This window comes from Notolepis coatsorum (genome assembly GCF_963971535.1).
Source record: "Notolepis coatsorum genome assembly, chromosome: 4".
Lineage (NCBI taxonomy): Eukaryota > Metazoa > Chordata > Actinopteri > Aulopiformes > Paralepididae > Notolepis > Notolepis coatsorum.
Genome location: NC_140168.1, coordinates 113,976,018 through 114,000,186, shown reverse-complemented (window position 1 = coordinate 114,000,186; position 24,169 = coordinate 113,976,018).

Sequence of the window (24,169 nt, the reverse complement as noted above, 5' to 3'; positions counted from 1 at the left end):
GGGTAGTGATTTACATTCCTTTACAGCTTTGGGTAGGGCGTTCCACATTGTTGTGGCATAATTGCGAAACGTGTTTAGTCCCTTGTTTGAGCCGAATCTGGGTTTTACATGATTTGTGGAGCTCCCTCTGGTGTTGTGATCGTGGTATTCACTGACCTTTGGGAAGTATTTTGACATGTACATGGGTACCTTGGTCGTGTAGTGTATCTTGTAGACCAGGCCCATTGCAAGTTGCTGTACTCTGTCGTCTACTCTAAGCCATCCTAGGTTGGCAAAGTGTGCAGGGGTGAGGTGGTTTCTAGGAGTCAGGTCAAGCAGTAGTCTGACTAGTTTGTTTTGAGATGTTTGTAATTTGGTTTTTAGTGCCTTTGAGGTGCTTTGGTACCATGAGGTGCAAGCATAGTCGTAGTACCCTTGAATGAGTGCTCCTGCCAGAGTCTTCAGGGTATTCTTGTTTACCAGGGAGGAGATCCGGTACAAGAATCGAGTTCGTTGATTGACTTTTTTTATTACATTGGATGCCATTTTGTCACAGGAAAGATTAGCCTCTAGGATGGAACCCAGGTAGGTAATTTCATCTTTCCTTGTGACAATATTGTCACCCACTGTAACTGAGAAGCCGTCTGTTTTGCTGAGTTTGTTATTTGAACCGAAGAGAATGGACTCTGTTTTGCCCATGTGTAATGATAGTTTGTTGTCGGCGAGCCATATGCAGATTTTGCCTAGTTCCGAGCTGAGGGTTTTTTCAACCTGTAACTTGTTCTTGTCAGAGACCAGCAGGGCTGAGTCGTCCGCAAACAGGAACAAGTTGCAGTCACAAGCTGACGACATGTCATTTGCATAAATTAGGAACAGTAGTGGTCCTAGTATGCTTCCTTGTGGAACACCACAGTTCACTGTGAGGGGGGGGGGATAGGGTACCGTTTACCTCCACCATCTGTTCTCTCCCCTCCAGGTAGGATTGTATCCAGCTCACTGATAAACTCAGTGAAAAAACCAATTGCTTTTAGCTTGTCAATCAGAATGGTGTGATTGACAGTGTCGAAGGCCTTTTGTAGGTCTAGCATGACCATGCCGCAGTATTTGCCCGCGTCCACCTCTTGCTTGATGTGGTCGTTCAAATAGAGAAGGCATGTGTCAGTGGAGTGGGATGTTCTGAAGCCAGATTGGAATTCGTAGATTAGATTTTTATCCGTAAGGTACTTTTCGACCTGTTCGTATACTATTTTTTCCATGACTTTCGAGATGGATGTAAGGATAGAAACAGGGCGGTAGTTGCCTGGGTCTAATTTGCTGCCCTTTTTGTGCAGGGGTGTTACTCTCGCTATTTTGAAGTCCTTGGGGACGTGTCCCTGTTTTATGGAGAGGTTTATTATGTGTGTGATGACTGGGGTGATGGCGGCTGCTGAGTCTCTGAGGAATTTGGAGGGGATGTTGTCATGGCCAGTGGCCTTGTTCGGTTGGAGGGCGCTCAGTTTATTGAGTACCTCATCTGTAGTTACCATTTCCAGTTTGAAATCGTCTTTGTGGACGCCTAGGTTCTTGTAGTATGCTACTATGTGTTCTACCCCATACTGCCCTGAGTGGGAGGGTAGTTTGTTTACCAGTGTTGTGGCTATGTTTGTGAAGAAAGTGTTTAAGTAATTGGCTACATCCAGTTTGTCTGTGATGAGCGTGTTGTCCGTCTTTATGTTTATGTTTGAGAACCTGGTTTTAAGTTTTTTACTGCAGCCTAGTTGATTATTGAGTAATTTCCAAAGTTCACATGGTTTATTTTTGTTTTCCTCAGTTTTGTCATTGATGAAATTTTTTTTTGCAGTTTTTATCATGGAGTTTACGTCATTTCTTAGTCTGTTTCTTTCTAGTTTGAGTTCAGTCACGTGGGCTTGGAGTTCACTGCTCATGCTTTTGGTAAGCTTTGACTGACTTTTATGAAATTCAGAGCATTTTTTGTCTCTGGCTTTCATAGCGGTCAGTATTTCAGTGTGCATCCACGGCTCAGCGCGATTTTTTACTCTGGTGGTTCTTAGGGGGGCCATGTTGTTTAGTATTGTTGAGAATTTGGTTTTGAAGCCAAGCCAGGTTTCTTCAACCAGTGTACCATTGAGTTCATCTGACCAGTCCAGGCCCTTCAGTTCAAGGTTAAAGGCCTCGCTAGAGTACGTTTTGAGGTCTCTAGATGTGACCGTTTTGTGACAGCCAGCCTTTTGCTTTAGCTTTTTGCGGGAACAGAATATCATATAATGATCACTTAACCCGCATGCTATCACCCCTTTATTGGAGATCATGGACTTGTCGGAGGTCAGGATGAGGTCAATGGTAGTCTGGGTTGATTCACACACCCTTGTGGGTCGGGTGATTAGCTGGCTGAAACGTGCAGATCAGAAAATCTACTGAAGGCCTTGAAGACGGGTGCTGCTTTACGTAGCATATCCGTGTTCCAGTCCCCAATAAGGATTTTTTCTACGCCCTCCACCCCAGTTAAGCACCCATCAAGTGTGTCATAAAAGCCACTCTGTTCTGGTGGTCTATAGATTGTGCCTATTAGTACTGATTTTGCCCTTTCAAATAAGATTTCAATCCATACAGTTTCAATCTCGTCATGGTTAAGGTCAGTACGGTTGCTGAATTTGGTATCTTTGTGTATATACACAGACACCACCTCCATACTGGTTCCTATCCCTCCTGATGATTGAATAGTCCTCGATTTCTATCTCTGGATCCTGAACAGATGAGTCAAGTTTTGTTTCTGTGAAACATAATATATTAGCCTTACCGTTTAAAAACAAATGTCTGATTTCAGCCAATTTCGGTTTCAAGCTGTTTATGTTTAAGTGAAATATGTGAAGTCCATTTGAGTTTGTTATTTCATTAATGTCGTCAAGTTCAAATTGTTTTTCCACTGTGGTGTGTGGTTGATCTTGTGGCGGTAGGTGGGGAGGGGGGGATGGGGTCCTGTGTTCATTGATGTTAGGAGGGGGGGTGGGGATGATCCTTTGTCCTCTGCTGGTGTATTTGGTCGGTGTGAAAGCCCGCGACGTGGGGGGGGGGCTGGTTGCTGTCCTCAGATGTGTCTGGAGGCCGTCCGTTGTGGGGGAGGGGGGGTGGGTCAGCCCTATGTGCTGGCCCGGTTAGACTAGCTGTCCTGGCGGGGCTAGCCGAGTCAAATGGCGGGTCCCTGGTGCTCACGTCCCGCGCTGATATGAGTCCCCTGATTGCAAGTTCTCTCCCTCTTGTCTCTCGGCTCCTCTGCTTGGGCTTCGGTGAGGGGATGTCGCCGCCTGCTGGTCGGTTGGTGCATCCGCTGGTGCATCCGCTGGCCGTTGTGTCCTCGGCCGGCGACGGTGTGAGGATGAGCCGTTGATTCATCGCCTGTTGGCGCGTTAAAACAGGTCCTGGGTTCTGATGAATGTCTCCAGACAGGAGCAAATACAATAAAAACATCGATTTTCTATCAAACTTGCATGTCGGGGGTAGTCTACTCTCTTTCTTTCGGGATTCGCCGTCAACAGTCTGTGAATAGTTGCCGCTCCAATAGCCGGATGTTTACTCTCCGAGCCATTCAACAGGTAAAAGTCACAATGGGACTGTAGATTTCCGCGTTTGTTGCCTTCCACCGCCGTTTCCTGACGATTCTGTGCTGAATTCAGGCACACGTCTGTAATCCAAAGTATGGCGAGCAAGAAATGCGCAAATATTCCTGTATATCTTCTTTTTGCTGATCTTTGTTGTTGGTTTCCATGGGAACAGCAAGAGCTGGATATTCTGCGACCGTTCATGTCGAGAGCCGGAAGTTGATACGGTCGCAACATATTTTAAAACGCATAATATTAGCTAAACAAACTATGTGTTTTAAAATATGTTTAAAATATGTTGCGACCGTCGGATTGTTGTTAAAAACGGAGGGATACTAGCTAAGGTGTGGGGGAGTTGGCGTATATAAGTTGATTGCTTTAAGAACGGAGAGAAATGTCGTATTTACGCTGTTTAAAACGGGCTGATGGACGAAAATCTTTGGTTTTAGCTAATATTATGCGTTTTAAAATATGTTGCGACAGTCGGATTGTTGTTAAAAACGCAGGGATACTAGCTAAGGTGTGCGGGAGTTGGCGTATATAAGTTGATTGCTTTAAGAACGGAGAGAAATGTCGTATTTACGCTGTTTAAAACGGGCTGATGGACAAAAATCTTTGGTTTTAGCCTATAACGTATGGGGTGGCGTTCAATTCGCGAGCGGGTAAGGGGCCTACGTAATGTTTAAAGAACAACATCTAAGGTTATGTGGAATTTACAAATCTAGATGTGAAGAAAGATTTTGAAAAGATGTTTTAATTTTCTTTTAAATTAGATAAGTTGCCGGTGAGGAATAGTTAAAGGACGTGGCGAGGAAAGATGACGTATGTTCGCTTCCGGTTTGCGCGATGAGCTCTGGGTATCGTAGTTTTAGTGTTTAACGTTATGCAGTGTTTGTGAATGTTAAATGTGGGGAATGTTTGTGCTGCTGTGACACATTAAGCCTTGGCTCACCCTTGAGTTACCATATTGTGCTTCCTTTATGTTAATGAATATCATTTTTGTTTACAAACCTGGTAATTTCTGTCAACCAATGAGCTGACAGAACCACCCTCCACCCCCAAACACCCTCTGCTCCGCCCCAAAACAGCCCTCCGTTCCACCCCCAAACAGCCTCCGCCCCCAAACACCATCAGCTAGCTGGTTAACCAACTAGCTCATTCACAAAATGGTCCTTGCGAATGAGCTAGCTAGCTACCCAGCTAGTTGATTCGCAAGGACAACCTAGCTAGCTGGGTACCCAGCTAGCTCATTCGCAAAGACATATCTGCAACCTAGGTAGTGAGCTAGCTCATTCGCGAATGTGTCTTTGTGATTGAACTAGCTGGGAACCCAGCTAGCTAGGTCATCTTTGCGAATGAGCTAGTTGGGTACCCAGCTAGTTCATTCGCAAAATTGTCCTTGTGAATGAGCTAGCTAGGTACCCAGCTAGCTAGAAAATGGGAATAAATGTTAAAACGGCTTGCCACCGTAAATGCCCAAAACCCCCACCACCTCCTAATAGACAGTCTCCTCCCCACCGCATGTATATATTCCCTCCCCGCCGTATGTAGATTTCCGTCCCACCCACCCCCTCCTAATGTACAGTCCCCTCCCCATCATATGTATATACTCTGTCAGGATCTAGGGGTAACAGTACTGTATATTTGAATACCGCTTATGTCACAAATGTATCAGTACCAAATACCTATATGTCCCTATGCCATAAATGTCATGTATGTTGTGTATGTCATAAATGTCTATATGAATTGAAAATGGGGGACCCTGATGGAAACAAGACAAACGTCTTTCTCAGGTCTGCATCCCCTTAACAATTGTATGTATTGAGCCGTACTGTATTGTAACCATTCTGCAATCTGTTAAATAAAGTTTTCATTCATTCATTCATTGGGGGCAGGGCTAGGTAGGCATACAGAAATACGGATACACCGGTCCTGTTTATAGTCCCCAGCTTGATTGAATTGATTGAAACGTTTATTAACAGATTGCAGAATGGGTACAGTACAGTACAGCTCAATACATACAATTGTTAAGAGGATGCAGACCTGAGAAAGACTTTCGTCTTGTTTCCATCAGGGTCCCCCATTTTCAATTCATCATATGACACACATGACATACAGATAGACAGTACTGCTACATCTATACATTTATGACATACCAGATTTTCAAATACAGTACTGTTTGTGATACTAAAAAAATCCAGAAGAAGAGTATATACATTTGACATAGAAACTGTGCATTGGGGGAGGTTGGGTAGGTGGGGTGGGGCTGTACATGGGGGGGGGGGAGGGGGTTGGGTAGGGGGGGGGGACACTGTACATTGGAATACTGACATACATTTGACATAGAAACAGTACATTGGAGGAGGTTGGGTAGGTGGGGTGGGGTTGGGTGGGGCTGTACCTTGGAATACTGACAAAGCCATGCTTGGTCTTTATTGTACAACTGGGTTAGGACATTTGTATGGGCCAGTTTTGAATTGCAGTCTCCCGTAGGTGTTCTTTGAGTGTTTTTGAAGGTGGGTAGTGATTTACATTCCTTTACAGCTTTGGGTAGGGCGTTCCACATTGTTGTGGCATAATTGCGAAACGTGTTTAGTCCCTTGTTTGAGCCGAATCTGGGTTTTACATGATTTGTGGAGCTCCCTCTGGTGTTGTGATCGTGGTATTCACTGACCTTTGGGAAGTATTTTGACATGTACATGGGTACCTTGGTCGTGTAGTGTATCTTGTAGACCAGGCCCATTGCAAGTTGCTGTACTCTGTCGTCTACTCTAAGCCATCCTAGGTTGGCAAAGTGTGCAGGGGTGAGGTGGGTTCTAGGAGTCAGGTCAAGCAGTAGTCTGACTAGTTTGTTTTGAGATGTTTGTAATTTGGTTTTTAGTGCCTTTGAGGTGCTTTGGTACCATGAGGTGCAAGCATAGTCGTAGTACCCTTGAATGAGTGCTCCTGCCAGAGTCTTCAGGGTATTCTTGTTTACCAGGGAGGAGATCCGGTACAAGAATCGAGTTCGTTGATTGACTTTTTTTATTACATTGGATGCCATTTTGTCACAGGAAAGATTAGCCTCTAGGATGGAACCCAGGTAGGTAATTTCATCTTTCCTTGTGACAATATTGTCACCCACTGTAACTGAGAAGCCGTCTGTTTTGCTGAGTTTGTTATTTGAACCGAAGAGAATGGACTCTGTTTTGCCCATGTGTAATGATAGTTTGTTGTCGGCGAGCCATATGCAGATTTTGCCTAGTTCCGAGCTGAGGGTTTTTTCAACCTGTAACTTGTTCTTGTCAGAGACCAGCAGGGCTGAGTCGTCCGCAAACAGGAACAAGTTGCAGTCACAAGCTGACGACATGTCATTTGCATAAATTAGGAACAGTAGTGGTCCTAGTATGCTTCCTTGTGAAACACCACAGTTCACTGTGAGGGGGGGGGATAGGGTACCGTTTACCTCCACCATCTGTTCTCTCCCCTCCAGGTAGGATTGTATCCAGCTCACGGATAAACTATCAAAACCAATTGCTTTTAGCTTGTCAATCAGAATGGTGTGATTGACAGTGTCGAAGGCCTTTTATAGGTCTAGCATGACCATGCCGCAGTATTTGCCCGCGTCCACCTCTTGCTTGATGTGGTCGTTCAAATAGAGAAGGCATGTGTCAGTGGAGTGGGATGTTCTGAAGCCAGATTGGAATTCGTAGATTAGATTTTTATCCGTAAGGTACTTTTCGACCTGTTCATATACTATTTTTTCCATGACTTTCGAGATGGATGTAAGGATAGAAACAGGGCGGTAGTTGCCTGGGTCTAATTTGCTGCCCTTTTTGTGCAGGGGTGTTACTCTCGCTATTTTGAAGTCCTTGGGGACGTGTCCCTGTTTTATGGAGAGGTTTATTATGTGTGTGATGACTGGGGTGATGGCGGCTGCTGAGTCTCTGAGGAATTTGGAGGGGATGTTGTCATGGCCAGTGGCCTTGTTCGGTTGGAGGGCGCTCAGTTTATTGAGTACCTCATCTGTAGTTACCATTTCCAGTTTGAAATCGTCTTTGTGGACGCCTAGGTTCTTGTAGTATGCTACTATGTGTTCTACCCCATACTGCCCTGAGTGGGAGGGTAGTTTGTTTACCAGTGTTGTGGCTATGTTTGTGAAGAAAGTGTTTAAGTAATTGGCTACATCCAGTTTGTCTGTGATGAGCGTGTTGTCCGTCTTTATGTTTATGTTTGAGAACCTGGTTTTAAGTTTTTTACTGCAGCCTAGTTGATTATTGAGTAATTTCCAAAGTTCACGTGGTTTATTTTTGTTTTCCTCAGTTTTGTCATTGATGAAATTTTTTTTTGCAGTTTTTATCATGGAGTTTACGTCATTTCTTAGTCTGTTTCTTTCTAGTTTGAGTTCAGTCACGTGGGCTTGGAGTTCACTGCTCGTGCTTTTGGTAAGCTTTGACTGACTTTTATGAAATTCAGACAATTTTCTTGTCTCTGGCTTTCATAGCGGTCAGTATTTCAGTGTGCATCCACGGCTCAGCGCGATTTTTTACTCTGGTGGTTCTTAGGGGGGCCATGTTGTTTAGTATTGTTGAGAATTTGGTTTTGAAGCCAAGCCAGGTTTCTTCAACCAGTGTACCATTGAGTTCATCTGACCAGTCCAGGCTCTTCAGTTCAAAGTTAAAGGCCTTGCTAGAGTACGTTTTGAGGTCTCTAGATGTGACCGTTTTGTGACAGCCAGCCTTTTGCTTTAGCTTTTTGCGGGAACAGAATATCATATAATGATCACTTAACCCGCATGCTATCACCCCTTTATTGGAGATCATGGACTTGTCGGAGGTCAGGATGAGGTCAATGGTAGTCTGGGTTGATTCACACACCCTTGTGGGTTGGGTGATTAGCTGGCTGAAACGTGCAGATCAGAAAATCTACTGAAGGCCTTGAAGACGGGTGCTGCTTTATGTAGCATATCCGTGTTCCAGTCCCCAATAAGGATTTTTTCTACGCCCTCCACCCCAGTTAAGCACCCATCAAGTGTGTCATAAAAGCCACTCTGTTCTGGTGGTCTATAGATTGTGCCTATTAGTACTGATTTTGCCCTTTCAAATAAGATTTCAATCCATACAGTTTCAATCTCGTCATGGTTAAGGTCAGTACGGTTGCTGAATTTGGTATCTTTGTGTATATACACACAGACACCACCTCCATACTGGTTCCTATCCCTCCTGATGATTGAATAGTCCTCGATTTCTATCTCTGGATCCTGAACAGATGAGTCAAGTTTTGTTTCTGTGAAACATAATATATTAGCCTTACCGTTTAAAAACAAATGTCTGATTTCAGCCAATTTCGGTTTCAAGCTGTTTATGTTTAAGTGAAATATGTGAAGTCCATTTGAGTTTGTTATTTCATTAATGTCGTCAAGTTCAAATAGTTTTTCCACTGTGGTGTGTGGTTGATCTTGTGGCGGTAGGTGTGGAGGGGGGGATGGGGTCCTGTGTTCATTGATGTTAGGAGGGGGGGTGGGGATGATCCTTTGTCCTCTGCTGGTGTATTTGGTCGGTGTGAAAGCCCGCGACGTGGGGGGGGGGGGGCTGGTTGCTGTCCTCAGATGTGTCTGGAGGCCGTCCGTTGTGGGGGAGGGGGGGTGGGTCAGCCCTATGTGCTGGCCCGGTTAGACTAGCTGTCCTGGCGGGGCTAGCCGAGTCAAATGGCGGGTCCCTGGTGCTCACGTCCCGCGCTGATATGAGTCCCCTGATTGCAAGTTCTCTCCCTCTTGTCTCTCGGCTCCTCTGCTTGGGCTTCGGTGAGGGGATGTCGCCGCCTGCTGGTCGGTTGGTGCATCCGCTGGTGCATCCGCTGGCCGTTGTGTCCTCGGCCGGCGACGGTGTGAGGATGAGCTGTTGATTCATCGCCTGTTGGCGCGTTAAAACAGGTCCTGGGTTCTGATGAATGTCTCCAGACAGGAGCAAATACAATAAAAACATCGATTTTCTATCAAACTTGCCTGTCGGGGGTAGTCTCTTTCTTTCGGGATTCGCCGTCAACAGTCTGTGAATAGTTGCCGCTCCAATAGCCGGATGTTTACTCTCCGAGCCATTCAACAGGTAAAAGTCACAATGGGACTGTAGATTTCCGCGTTTGTTGCCTTCCACCGCCGTTTCCTGACGATTCTGTGCTGAATTCAGGCACACGTCTGTAATCCAAAGTATGGCGAGCAAGAAATGCGCAAATATTCCTGTATATCTTCTTTTTGCTGATCTTTGTTGTTGGTTTCCATGGGAACAGCAAGAGCTGGATATTCTGCGACCGTTCATGTCGAGAGCCGGAAGTTGATACGGTCGCAACATATTTTAAAACGCATAATATTAGCTAAACAAACTATGTGTTTTAAAATATGTTTAAAATATGTTTAAAATATGTTGCGACCGTCGGATTGTTGTTAAAAAACGGAGGGATACTAGCTAAGGTGTGGGGGAGTTGGCGTATATAAGTTGATTGCTTTAAGAACGGAGAGAAATGTCGTATTTACGCTGTTTAAAACGGGCTGATGGACGAAAATCTTTGGTTTTAGCTAATATTATGCGTTTTAAAATATGTTGCGACCGTCGGATTGTTGTTAAAAACGCAGGGATACTAGCTAAGGTGTGCGGGAGTTGGCGTATATAAGTTGATTGCTTTAAGAACGGAGAGAAATGTCGTATTTACGCTGTTTAAAACGGGCTGATGGACAAAAATCTTTGGTTTTAGCCTAACGTATGGGGTGGCGTTCAATTCGCGAGCGGGTAAGGGGCCTACGTAATGTTTAAAGAACAACATCTAAGGTTATGTGGAATTTACAAATCTAGATGTGAAGAAAGATTTTGAAAAGATGTTTTAATTTTCTTTTAAATTAGATAAGTTGCCGGTGAGGAATAGTTAAAGGACGTGGCGAGGAAAGATGACGTATGTTCGCTTCCGGTTTGCGCGATGAGCTCTGGGTATCGTAGTTTTAGTGTTTAACGTTATGCAGTGTTTGTGAATGTTAAATGTGGGGAATGTTTGTGCTGCTGTGACACATTAAGCCTTGGCTCACCCTTGAGTTACCATATTGTGCTTCCTTTATGTCAATGAATATCATTTTTGTTTACAAACCTGGTAATTTCTGTCAACCAATGAGCTGACAGAACCACCCTCCACCCCCAAACACCCTCTGCTCCGCCCCAAAACAGCCCTCCGTTCCACCCCCAAACACCCTCCGCCCCCAAACACCATCAGCTAGCTGGTTAACCAACTAGCTCATTCACAAAATGGTCCTTGCGAATGAGCTAGCTAGCTACCCAGCTAGTTGATTCGCAAGGACAACCTAGTTAGCTGGGTACCCAGCTAGCTCATTCGCAAAGACATATCTGCAACCTAGGTAGTGAGCTAGCTCATTCGCGAATGTGTCTTTGTGATTGAACTAGCTGGGAACCCAGCTAGCTAGGTCATCTTTGCGAATGAGCTAGTTGGGTACCCAGCTAGTTCATTCGCAAAATTGTCCTTGTGAATGAGCTAGCTAGGTACCCAGCTAGCTAGAAAATGGGAATAAATGTTAAAACGGCTTGCCATAGTAGTAGTAGTAGTAGTAGTAGTAGTAGTAGTAGTAGTAGTAGTAGTAGTAGTAGTAGTAGTAGTAGCAGTAGTAGTAATTGTAGTAGTAGTAGTAGTAGTAGTAGTAGTAGTAGTAGTAGTAGTAGTAGTAGTAGTAGTAGTAGTAGTAGTAGTAGTAGTAGTAGTAGTAGTAGTAGTAATTGTAGTAGTAGCAGTAGTAGTAGTAGTTGTAGTAGTAGTAGTAGTAGTAGTAGTAGTAATTGTAGTAGTAGCAGTAGTAGTAGTTGTAGTAGTAGTAGTAGTAGTAGTAATTGTAGTAGTAGCAGTAGTAGTAATTGTAGTAGTAGTAATAGTAATTGTAGTCGTAGTAATAGTAGTCTTTCTATTCAGTCATCACACACAATACAATAATATTGTGTAAAATTGTATAACATATTATGCACAATCATTCCAGACTGTCAACAGTCTTTGATTTTGAAAGTGAAAATTTACTGAAGCATGATGCCTATATATGCCTGTCATATATTCAAATTAAGCCTCCAAATTAGGGCTGTAACTAACAATTATTTTGTTATCGATTAATCTGTTGATTATTTTTTATTTTATTTTATTGATCATTAGCTATTTAATATTTCAAAATGTTTTACTAGTATCCGTGGGTCACATGGGTAGTTGCCTTTTTGACACCATCTCTACTGAGTGAATACCCAGAGTAGGAGATGAGCCGTGACTTTATTTATGTCTGTAAAAGCTGTGTGGTGTGGAGGCCTCCTGTACAATGACTCAGCAGTTTCCTATTGTTTGGACTCACACATCTGCTTTTCACTTGGTTCACTCTAAATATTTGACAAATAAATTTACATTCAACTCAAATAGCTCTGCTTCATTTGGGAGATACATCTCTTGTGGCAACCCCACCCCCCCTCTTTCCCCAAATTAGTAGAGATTAGAATCGATGGAAACTCTCAACATGAGTGTGATTGTTGTCATTGATATTGGTAGATGTTGCACACATGCTCAGGGGCCACAGTACTGGAAACAGCCAGCAGAGGGCGTACCATTTCAGGACTCACTCTGGCTGTAGTGTCAGAGTAGGCTGCTTGTGTCTCTGGTCTTTATTCAGCGGTTCATGACGAGCCACAGGTCACTGACGAGATGTCCCCTCCTTGGCTCTTCACTCCTTGATTTCCACTGATGTTAAAGGGGCTATGTATTATAAATGTCATTTTTCAGTCTCTAGCATTGTATTATAGTAATAGGAGTTCGTATCAATGTGTTTTAGGGTCTAAATACCATATTGGCGGATTGCTCAGATTCAGCCCAGCCCCTTTCGTCCTCCAGTAAATCAGGTCATATTTTTTTTTAATGGCCAATATGCGTCATACACGTCGATACACGTCATACGGCCGCTGGGTAGCGCACAGTGATGCGATTGGCTCTGTGGTTGGAGCTAATGCCCGCCCCCTAATGCCCGCCCCCATTCTACCGAGAATACAGAGGTACCGAGAAACCGGAGTGCGGTCACTTGCATATCTTCCACGATGAGCAAACCCAGCAAACCCTGCAGGCCTTACAGGACATGTTCTGTTCCTGGCTGTAAAGCTAGTACTACTAATACGTCTTTGCACGCTTTTCCCGTGGATGCCGAACTTCGCCAGCAATGGACAAAGTTCGTTTTTGGGGACCCTCCTAGTTCTGTCGCAACGTCTCATACTCGGGTTTGTACTGCACATTTTTCCGCCGAAGATGTTGTCAATCAAGGTCTTTTTGATGCTGGGGCGGCATCCTGGATTCTTCTAAAGAAAGGAGTTGTGCCTACTATTCGGGACACGACAGAAGTAGTAAGTAGATATGTCGTATTTAGTGAGCTAACTAACTACGTTCACTGTTCACGTGTGTGTGTGTGGGGAACCATTGTTTGGGGGGTGAGTACAATCTAACGTTAGTGTGTGTGTTCGACGGTGGGTGAGTTTATTTATATTTGTGGCTTGGATTATATAATGTAATTGTTTTACTATTTGGCCATTCTTAGGCCACAAGCTCCAGCGCCCATGTACGCCTGCCTCCAGCTTCCAGGGACATGACCCATGTACGCCTGCGTCCAGCTTCGAGGGACATCAGTTGCCAGACCAACAACCCAAATATGAGTTCTGTTGGTACACAGCTGTCTATGAAAACTCTACGGTCACATGTCAAGAGTCGAGGTTTGTAACATTTCTGATCAATTAGCAATTAATGTATTCCAACACACATGTAGTTTTGGCAGCTATATATAATAGCCTTTACATATAACCCCCCCCCCCCCCCCCCCCCCCCCCCCCCCCCACCCCCAGTTTTGTGCCTGCCAGGCTCTGGTCTGACACCCTTCCCCCCCCAACCAATCACTAAAGCACATTTTTAACTGCAGCCTGTTTAACTGCACATGACAATAAACAATCTTGTATCTATAGCAATATGTACAGTTTGAACTATAGTCTCCCTTGTTTGACTCCCTTGTTTGACTAAACTATGTTTTGTAAATAGGTGTTCAGGGCCCCGTTCCATGTACGTGGTTCAACTAAGTCGATCAACATGTCCATTATCCAGCTTCAGTTAACCCGATGTTCAAAGCCGGGATTTTCCTGTTTCACAAAGGAGGATTCAGTCTCGTTAACTCAAGCCAGACTTGAGAGTCAGGCTCAAGTCAGGCTAGATGCGCGCTCCCGTTTTAGGTGGAAAGCCAGCACGTATCGATGGCAGAGACCCTGATTCTCAACGGCATTGATTGATTAATTGATTTAAGACTTTATTGACAGATTGCAATAGGCTCAATCGCCTCGCCGACAAGTTAAATGCGTTATCTATAGGCTAATTCTAAGTCCCTCATTACCTCAATCAATCAGATTATATTTCTTTAAACTTGCCTGCTGGATTGAATAATCAAATGAGATCTTGCTAGCGAAAATTATTAGTTAACTGTTATACAGAATTACGATACGGCTCTCTTACCCATTGATTGATGTATAGTCAATCTTTTACTTATCTTCTCTGTGGTGTAACGGGTTCTTCTTTTGACTTTCACACGGACGACCGGGGTTCAAGGCCCTAGTCTTTTCCTTCTTTTTGCAATATAGGAATAATTCAATTTGGTGCACGTTGAGAGCTATATAAAGAATGACATCCTCAATGCATGTAGATTTATAATATTTTAACTTAAAACCAGGCTACTTTGGCGTATAATCATTAATATTATATTCAAAAAAATCATATTGGAAACACGGGGATTTGAACCCCGGTCGCTGAACTGGCAGGGATGAGCACTACCGCTGGGCCACTGGGCCAGATGGGATAAATTCATTGTTTATACATTAATGAACGAGAGACCCGTGTTTAGAATATCCGTTGTTTTGAATGAAGTTTATCTCTTCATCCTCATTCATTAATGTGACGTCAACGGCTCATTCAATTTCTCAAATCCGTCAAACAGCGCATCTCATCAGACATCTTAATCCCAGTTACAATTAAAATAACCACATCATGTGTACATCGCACGAGCGAGCGCCACCGTCGCCACGGTATATATAACGTGCATTATTTAGGACAAAGTGAATTTAATATCAGCATTTTGGGTCTATTTTACATTTCAAAAGCCCCCTCTGGAAGAATGGAGCACAAAAACGTAATTCAGAATGGTATAATGCAGATCGTAGACTGTGGGAATAGTTTCAGGAAACGGGCTGTCACTTCTTTGCGGGGGCGTGGCGATAGTTCAGGCTAACTTGAACTTGAACTCTGCTTTCGAGCAGGCTCAAACTTTTGGATATGTTGTCATGGTGATTTGGGAAATCCAGGTACATGAAATCGGAAAGTCAGGCTAACACAGTTAGCCTGATAAAGTTATCCGGCTAACTCGGTTATCCCGGTACATGGAACGGGGCCCAGGCGAAAGTCGTGTCTGTATCTGTCGGGGTGGCGACCACAACTACTGGCTACTGGTCTAGTCAACAGGGACCCTCCACGTCAACACCTGTGAAGGCGTTTAGACCCAGTAAAAGACCACGACTGGAGTCTGATGACGATGAAGTGACCTACAGCTCGATAGACGTTCCAGAGCCTCATGATTCCACTTTCAACATTGACTCATTGATGAGCGAGCCCTCGATTGTAGCGTAAGTTGTTACAAAAATCTCCATGGCCGGTAAATAGAAAAGCTGTATAGTTGTGCCGTGTTATTTATTTGTGTTTTTCTCCCTTGAGCGAGCAGGGAACCGTCAAAACCAATCTATGAGGTCCAGAAATACATCGTTTACGAAGACAGTCTACTAGAATTATTCCAACAGTGTCCGGTGTGCGATGCTGGATGTCATATCACGAAGACTACGCGAGGGACCTTCTTGGCTGTCCGCCAGCTCTGCCCGAGTTGTAAATATAGCCGAAAGTGGGCCAGTCAACCAATCATAGGGAGCACACCAGCCGGAAATATCCAGCTGTCGGCTGCTGTTTATTTCACTGGCTCATCTTTCACCCAAATGGAGAAGGTATTTGATTTGATTGATTTGATTGACAAGTCAGATATACATTATTTTTTTTGTTTGTGATTCACACATGCATATTAATCTGTTCCACCCCACGGCCACGGTACCAACCCCTTTTTGACATTATTATCATATATTAGTATTTTTATGAGTGATGCAATAAATTTACGTTTTTAAAATCAAACGTTTTCAAGTATTATTATCACTACTATGTCACAAATACATGTAGAATGTAAAATGTTAGGTTGGCAATAGTTTAGCAATAGGTTAAAAGTGAGTTTATATCATTTTAAGTTTTTATTTTTCACTCGCGTTTTTGACGCTGAAGCGTAAATGAAAATGTTGAACCATGGGAATTGTAGTTTTTTTGCGGCCATTTTGAAGAGCGCCTCGCCAGCTATCTGCCAGCGTCGGAATTTCTCAAAACTACACTTCCTGTGGTCCGCCATGGTCGTTCAAAGTTCGGCGTTCTGAATGAATCATATCAATAATTGTTATGATTCGCGATAATAAGCTACAAAAGGTAACGTTTTTGACAAATATTGAAACACAGTCAGTTTCTCCACACTATTGTAATCATGTAGGAATAATTATATCTGAAATTAGTTACAAAATGATTACACTGTGGGAGAAATAAAAAAGTACAGTCGATTACATTAAATATCTGTATATGTTATTATGCATGCCTGGTGATACTATATCCAAATTGAACTCGGCCATTTGAAAGATACTATATGTATATATATTAAGGCTGTCAAATATATCGCCTTAATATCGCGTTAACTCCCGATTCTATTAATGTCACAATTTTTTTTAACTCAAGATTAACTAAAAAAAATAAAATATATATTTTTTTTTTTTTTTTTTTTTTTTTACTAGACTTCACTCAGGTGTATTATTGATGCTCTCATTGATACTATGTTTGTTTCTGAAGTGTGTGTGTGTGTGTGTGTGTGTGTGTGTGTGTGTGTGTGTGTGTGTGTGTGTGTGTGTGTGTGTGTGTGTGTGTGTGTGTGTGTGTGTGTGTGTGTGTGTGTGTGTGTGTGTGTGTGTGTGTGTGTGTGTGTGTGTGTGTGTGTGTGTGTGTGTGTGTGTGTGTGTGTGTGTGTGTGAGAGATATAGAGAGAGAGGGGGGTGAGAGAGATGAGGAAGGGGCAAAAGAGAAAGAGAGCTGGGAGAGTGTGTGTGTGAGGGAGAGAGGGGGGTGTGTGATTAATCAGCCCTTGTGTGTGTGAATGTAACAAGTTCCTAACGTTTTCTTTCCCCTATTATTTCATGCACACTTTATTCATTGTTTTAAATTATTATTTTCTTTTAAGTTATTTTGTGCATCACTCTGTTTTGAATTTGATGCAAATTTGCAATGCATGAGGGTCATCCTTTTGTGTTAAATGGCTGCATAAAGAAAGCATTTGTTGACTCGCATGTTGATAAGAGTATTAAAACTTGGAACTTGAAAAAGATCTGTTTAAGGTGTAAAAAAAAAAAAAGTGATTAATTTGCGATTAATCGCGAGTTAACTATCGACAATCATGCGATTAATCGAGTTAAATATTTTAATCGTTTGACAGCACTAATATATATATAAATGTGCGAATTGGCTATAATAAGGTAATGTATAAGCATATATTCTATATTCTATAATAATATTTCAAATTGCATTGGTCCGGATGGGAGAATTCAGTACTGTATATACAAAACCTTCAATTTTATCATCTTCCCTTTATTAATTTCCTTAGATCTTTTGTACACATGATCTCAAGAGGGTACTGAATTAGCGCAGTGGCAGTTTTTTAAGTTTGGTCATTATTATCATGGTTTTATTCACTGTCAAAGATGAAAAGAAAAATCATAATTCATATTTTCCTTTGTTTCATCAGAATTTAAGCAAGCCTAGTAATAGACACAATATTTCTGACACTGAGAATACATTCATTGAGGTCCATAGATGTTCCTAGATACCAAGAATATGCAAATAGCCCTTGTAGAAGTGGAGCAATATTCCATTTACCATAGGTATACATTTTATGCAGATTTCACCTGGGGTGGAACAGGTTAACAAAGCGTTATTCATTTATTCTTTTAGGTTCTCAATGCGTTACACGTCTCGACAATCAAGTACAGAGCGTTTCGGAAACATGCCAAGATGTTCTTGGAACCGGCTGTTATGAGTATGTGGAATACCGAGCAAGAGGTTACCCTCGCCAGATTAAGCCAGGAGGAGATGGTCATAATCGGAGGTGACATGCGCACAGACTCTCTTAGAAAACAGCTCCCCAATGTCAGATTTCGACTTTATGAATACATTTTTAATATTGCACTACATTGATTGAAATTGTTATTATTATTTTCAACAGGCCACAGTGCTAAGTACGGTAGTTACTCTTTGATGGAACTCGCCACCAATCATGTCATAGACGTCCAACTAATTCAGGTAATTAACAAGTCTGAAGACACCGCACCCTTCATTGTGCTCAAACAAACACATCTCACAAAGCTCTCGCTCTTGAATCTTGAATCGCTGTAGGTGTGAAGTGGTCTGGCTGTGTGTGTGGGCGGGGGTTAGGAAATGGAAATTGTGGGATGGGGGAATGTAGTGTTTTTGACACTGGTGACTATTTTGAAAAGGCTATTACATTGCTCTCATTGCTCTGTGTCTCTTCCCTTGCTTGTACCTCAACAGAGCAATGAGGTAGGGGGCAGTTACCATATGGAGAAGGAAGGCTTGAAGAGAAGCCTCGCTCTTCTGAAGGACCGAGATGTGACCTTAGACTGTATTGTCACAGATCGTCACCCGCAGATTCAAAAGTACCTGAGAGATCTGGGCATCAAACACTTCTACGATGTGTGGCACGTGGCCAAAGGTATGACACTTATGTCGAAAGGCACCACACATTCAATCTCTTAGGATGTTGTTATCCTGTTCTGTTTAGATTGACGACTGTTATGTTCTGCTTAATTCAAATTCAAGGCCTGTCTAAGAAGCTGGACAAGGTGGCACAAGATAAAGACTGCAAGGTGATAAAAAAATGGCGCCAACACCACCTCTACTGGCCTGCTGCCACATCGAAGACGCCCGCTGAGAGGGTGGCCAAGTGGAAGTCATGTCTCAATCACATGATGAATGTATATGAACACGACAAAGAACCACTCTATCCACGTTGTCTTCATGCTGACCGTTTGTCGAGAGATAGTAGGAAGTGGGTTAAACCTGGTATGTCTGTCTGTCTTTCATCATGATTATATACTCAACATATTTATTTATGTTCTCATTCTAGATTGGTGTGATTTACAAATGTATACTTGCTTGAATAATTTGAATCTACATCAAAGATGTCTCCAAACTAAGTCCACACCATCAAACGTCTTCACTGGAGTCCTATCACAGTGTCATTTTACGTTTTGTTGTCTTTACATACATTGGAATGCTTTGCAGGTATTTTATATTGTGTACAAATGACTAATTATGGACTCCTGATGTGTCGAATCACTCATTATGTTGCATTAGATAACCTCAGATCAACTACAAATATATTGCTTATAGAAATTTTCCTTTCAGACTATACCTAGCTGCAATGCATTTCAATGAAAACGCCAACCGCCAGCAAGCTACAGATGCTTCGGGAGCCCCGGCTTACAGAATGAGCTTCCCCAAGGCCAAAAAGGGTGGACACACTATAAAACCAAGGAAAACCGCTCCCACAGTCAGTAAGTCAAAATATCAACATTTATTATTGCACACACATGACCTATATAAATAGAAAAATATTTCCACTTACAGTGGAACAGCATTAATAACAATAAATTGAATAAATAATAACCTTTTTAACATGACAAAACAAATAACAATTTCTCATTTACAGACTATGTGAACCAGCTTATGGAGCTCCTGTTTGACTCCGTCATTCGTGACCCCCAACCATATCTCCAGGTGGTTGAGCAGATTCCCATCCCAGAACATCTGTGCGCACAGTTCCACAGGCCTTCCATGGAAGAAGCGGTTGCTGCCTATGTGTCACGCTTCAATCTTGTACCGGCCTGAAGCCAGTGTAGACACCATCAGCATCCGGAAATTCGGTGCGGATTCTTACCACTACACAGGAAGGGATTACTACCCTCACTCTGCGTCCTAAGAACCCCCAACACCAGGCCACAAAACACCGGTACGCGATATATCTGAAACGGCTAAAGAAAAAGAAGGAAGAAGTATTATATTTATGCACAAATAAAAAAAATAAACAAACGCTGTGAAATTACCATTTGTCATGTCATGTCATTGGACAGTAGCAAGCATTGATTATATGGTATGTGCAATAAGGATTAGATCGTGTTTGCAAGAAAGATTAGTATAGTCTGAGAGATGCAAGATGGAGAAACACCTGTAAAAAAATATATAAATCTGTAATAAATATTATTTACTTATTGATTCCGCGGGCTGGTATCCGGCCAAAATCTGCCTTGTAAATATTGGTTGCCATTTGGATTGTATAGGGGTTGAAGCAGACTGGTTGCAATCCCGGATGAACAACCATGCACAGAAGTCCCTCTGGCTCCTGATTTATTCTCCTCCTGACCTATATATAGAAAATTAAATAGTTAGCCATATGCATGGTTTTCAGTGCTACCAAGATGCAAGGTTAGGTTGTGTTACTACTGTACCTGAGGAACCTCCATGCAGCACACATTCTCCGCCTCGGTTGGCATCCGTTCACAATTTCCACACGTGCACCTAGTAGATTGATTTGAGGGTGAAGGAAATCAATCTATCAATGATCAAAATGGCTACAATACAGTACTGCTCAATACCAACACAACTGCTATAGGATGCTATGATGGAGACCAGAGAAAGACTTTCGTCTTGTTTACATCAGGGTCCCCCATTTTCAATTCATCGTAACATATATGACATACATGACATACAGATAGACAGTACTGCTACATCTATATATTTATGACATACCATATTTGTAAATACAGTACTGTTTGTGATACAAAGAGAGCCCAGAAAAAAAAAGTATATACATTTGCCGTAGAAACTGTACATTGGATTGGGTAGGTGGGGGGGGGGGGCTGTACATTGGAGGTGGTTGGGTGGGTGGCGGGGGGGGGGGGGGTTGGGTAGGAGTGGGGGGGGGGGGTTGGGTAGGAGGGGTGGGTGGGGGACACTGTACACTGTATATAACGGTAGCTGCTCTTTATAAAGTAACATTATAGCAAACTATTGAAATTCATTATTACAATTGACATACAGTGGATGCATGCATGTTCCCAAATAATGTTTCTTTATAAATGCGGGGGGACATTAGGTAAAATGTGCAGTACTACCAAAAGGTCTGGTCGCACGTACAGAACTGTTGCATATAACGGTATGCTGCTCTTTATAAAGTAACGTTATAGCAAACTATTGAAGCAAGCTAGTCATAATTAAAAACTGCTCAATACAAACACAACTAATCAGAGGTAAACAAGGTAACGTTACTTATAGCAAGCTATCGAAACAAGCTGGTCAGAAGTAAGTACTAACGTTACTCGCTCTTTTCAACAAGCCATTATACTAACGTTACATACATACAAGATAAACGTACCAATCGGAAACTATTTGCAAGCCTCGCTGTTGCAACTCAACTTCTTCCTCCGAATCATAGTCTGGGTCGCTCTCTGGATCCCAAATATACGGTACAGCCATGTTGTATTAGTAGTATAAAGTGACAAAATTGTAAATGTAGTAAAATCTGTATATGTTTTGTGTCGAAATAAAAACCTGAAACCTGAAACCTTCACCTGGAAGGAAGGACGGGGAGATGGGCGGAGCTATTTGGTGGGTGGCTGTCACTCAAAGCATTCTGCTAGTATGGGTGGAGCCAAGCCAATAACAGCTTGAAATCCTGAGACAGAAAAATGCTGGTTTTGAGTACTTGATTAGAAATATAAAACAATGATTATTTTTGGAATAAACCTTACAGATGTGTTACATAGACTCACACGAATTGTGTAAAGTTGCCCAAATAGTGCTAGGAATAGCAATACATAGTAGGGATGCCCCGATCACGTTTTTTGCCACCGATACCGATCACCGATCGTCGTGAGCCATATCGGCCGATACCGATCCGATACCGATCGTTTTTGATTAAAAAGAAATTAAAACATTATTTTATATAAAAAGTTTATTTTTGATTTTTTTTTAATAAAATATATATATTATATAATTAGACTTGTACTTGTCTTATCTGCGAGACATCGCCACCACGCAACAAGTCAAAATGCTCGCTATCTGCAAACAGCTCCACTGTCTGTGTGTACTCTATATAGCCTCCAGCTCCAAAAAGGATTCTCCGGCGCTGCAGCGGGACCCTATTGGTAACGTTATGCTTTGGTCATTTCACATTCAGCAAGCCCTCAGCTCGAATACGCATTCAATCAATGTTATAAGACATTGATATCAGGAGCTATCTGTAGCTACTGCTAGCCGGCTAGATGACGTTAAGACAACTATTTAGTTCAATCGGACATTTCGTTTTGAACTGTGAACCAACGTCAGCTAACGCAAGCTAACGCAAGCTAACAGAGATATCAACATGGACTACTAGACTTCCTGGGGCATTTGTTGATATCCGGAGCTATCAGTAGCTAGCCGGCTAAATACCGTTAGACAATGCCTACTAAAAGTGAATAGTTGACTGGGTAATTTTGTTTAAACAGTAACGATAGCTAGGTAGCTAACGTTAGCTCAGGTCGAATGCACTATCTAGACTCAGCAGAGGAGGTCCGCCTCCTCTGTGTTTACAAACTCTACACGGGTACGGGCGGGGCTAGGGAGGAGGAGCAGTTTGCAGGTCCTGTGCGTCTGAGACAAGCGAGTGAGATATCCACTTGATCAGTTTCCGCGATCGGCGAATATGACTAATTATCGGAATTCCCCGATCGCATATTTATACTGATTATCGGCCGATAACGATCGGTGGCCGATCGATCGGGGCATCCCTAATACATAGCCCCTTTAAATAATGTTGAACCCTACACTCGCCACACACACACACGCACAGGCACACGCAGGGGTGCAGTGCTGGGCATACGCGGTCAAATGATGTTTGGGCTTCGTCACTGAGGCCGAAGTGCGCGCATCCAATTATTATGCAAAGTCTAGGTGATAAGTGCTGCGTATACCCCGGCCACCGGCACTTATCACCTAGACTTTGCATAATAATAGGATACCGACAACCAAATACAAGCCCTGTAGGTGTGGTGGGGGGTTGCTTGATCTCCCGACTGGAAGGATATCATCTGTTCTGTGTTTACATGCTATTTGCAGCTCCATACATGATACTTATCCTCAGCTTCAGAATGTAAGTGAAGTTGGTCTTTGGCATAATATTTTATACACACATATGTTTCTCCAAAGTAACTATTAACTGATGGGTTCAGATAAATGTAGTGGAGTAAAAAGTACAAAGTTCCCTAAAATGAAAATATTCAAGTAAAGTAGAAGTACCTCAAACGTGTATTCAGGAACAGTACTTGAGTAAAAATACTTAATTACTTGTCTCCACTGGATCTCTTTCATGGTTTAGAAATTATTTTGTTCAAAGATGGACCTACTGTATAGGGAATTATTCAATGTATTTCTGAGTGAATGGTTATGTTTTATAATTCTGATCTATTTTTGAGTGACTGGTTATGTTTTATCATTCTGATCTTGTTTTTGAGTGACTGGTTATGTTTTATCATTCTGATTTAGTTTTGAGTGACTGGTTATATTTTATCATTCTGATCTAGTTTTGAGTGACTGGTTATGTTTTATCATTCTGATCTAGTTTTGAGTGACTGGTTATGTTTTATCATTCTGATTTTGTTTAGTTCCAGGAGGGCACTTCCTCTCTTGTGACACACAGGTTCATATCTAATGGAAACGCCTCACCTCACCTCTACTAGTCACTCCTTTCTCATTTAACTTTACAAACATTTGCTACAAGGAATGTTGCTACATCACTAAAAGGCCTGTTTCATATTAATCAGTCTAGTTTAGCCTCGTCCTCGATCACACGGTGTGGCGGAGCGTCTCCGTCAGGGACTGTGGGCAGCGCGCATACACACGCATGCACACTAGGGCTGGGCGATATGGCCTAAATATGATATCACGATATTTTCTGACCTTTCGGCGATACACGATACACATCACAATGTTTTTCCTTTTTTCCCCAAACAATTCATTATGAGGCTTACCAAGACAGTATTTGAGTTTGCAAGCGAACATTAAAGACAAAAGACTCATGCATTTAGCATTTTTATATTATATATTAGATTTAGATTATTGGATTCTTAGATTATATATTTAGCATTTTAGCCTTTCGTTTTTTTAGATTATATATTAGATTAGATTTAGATGATTAGATTACATATTGTAACTATTTATTTATTTACATGTATGTATATATTTATTATTTGAACGGCTTAAAGGGGAACTCCACTATTTTGGGAAATTAGCTTATTTAACATTTTCCCTGGAGTTAGACAAGAAGATACATACCTTTTTTG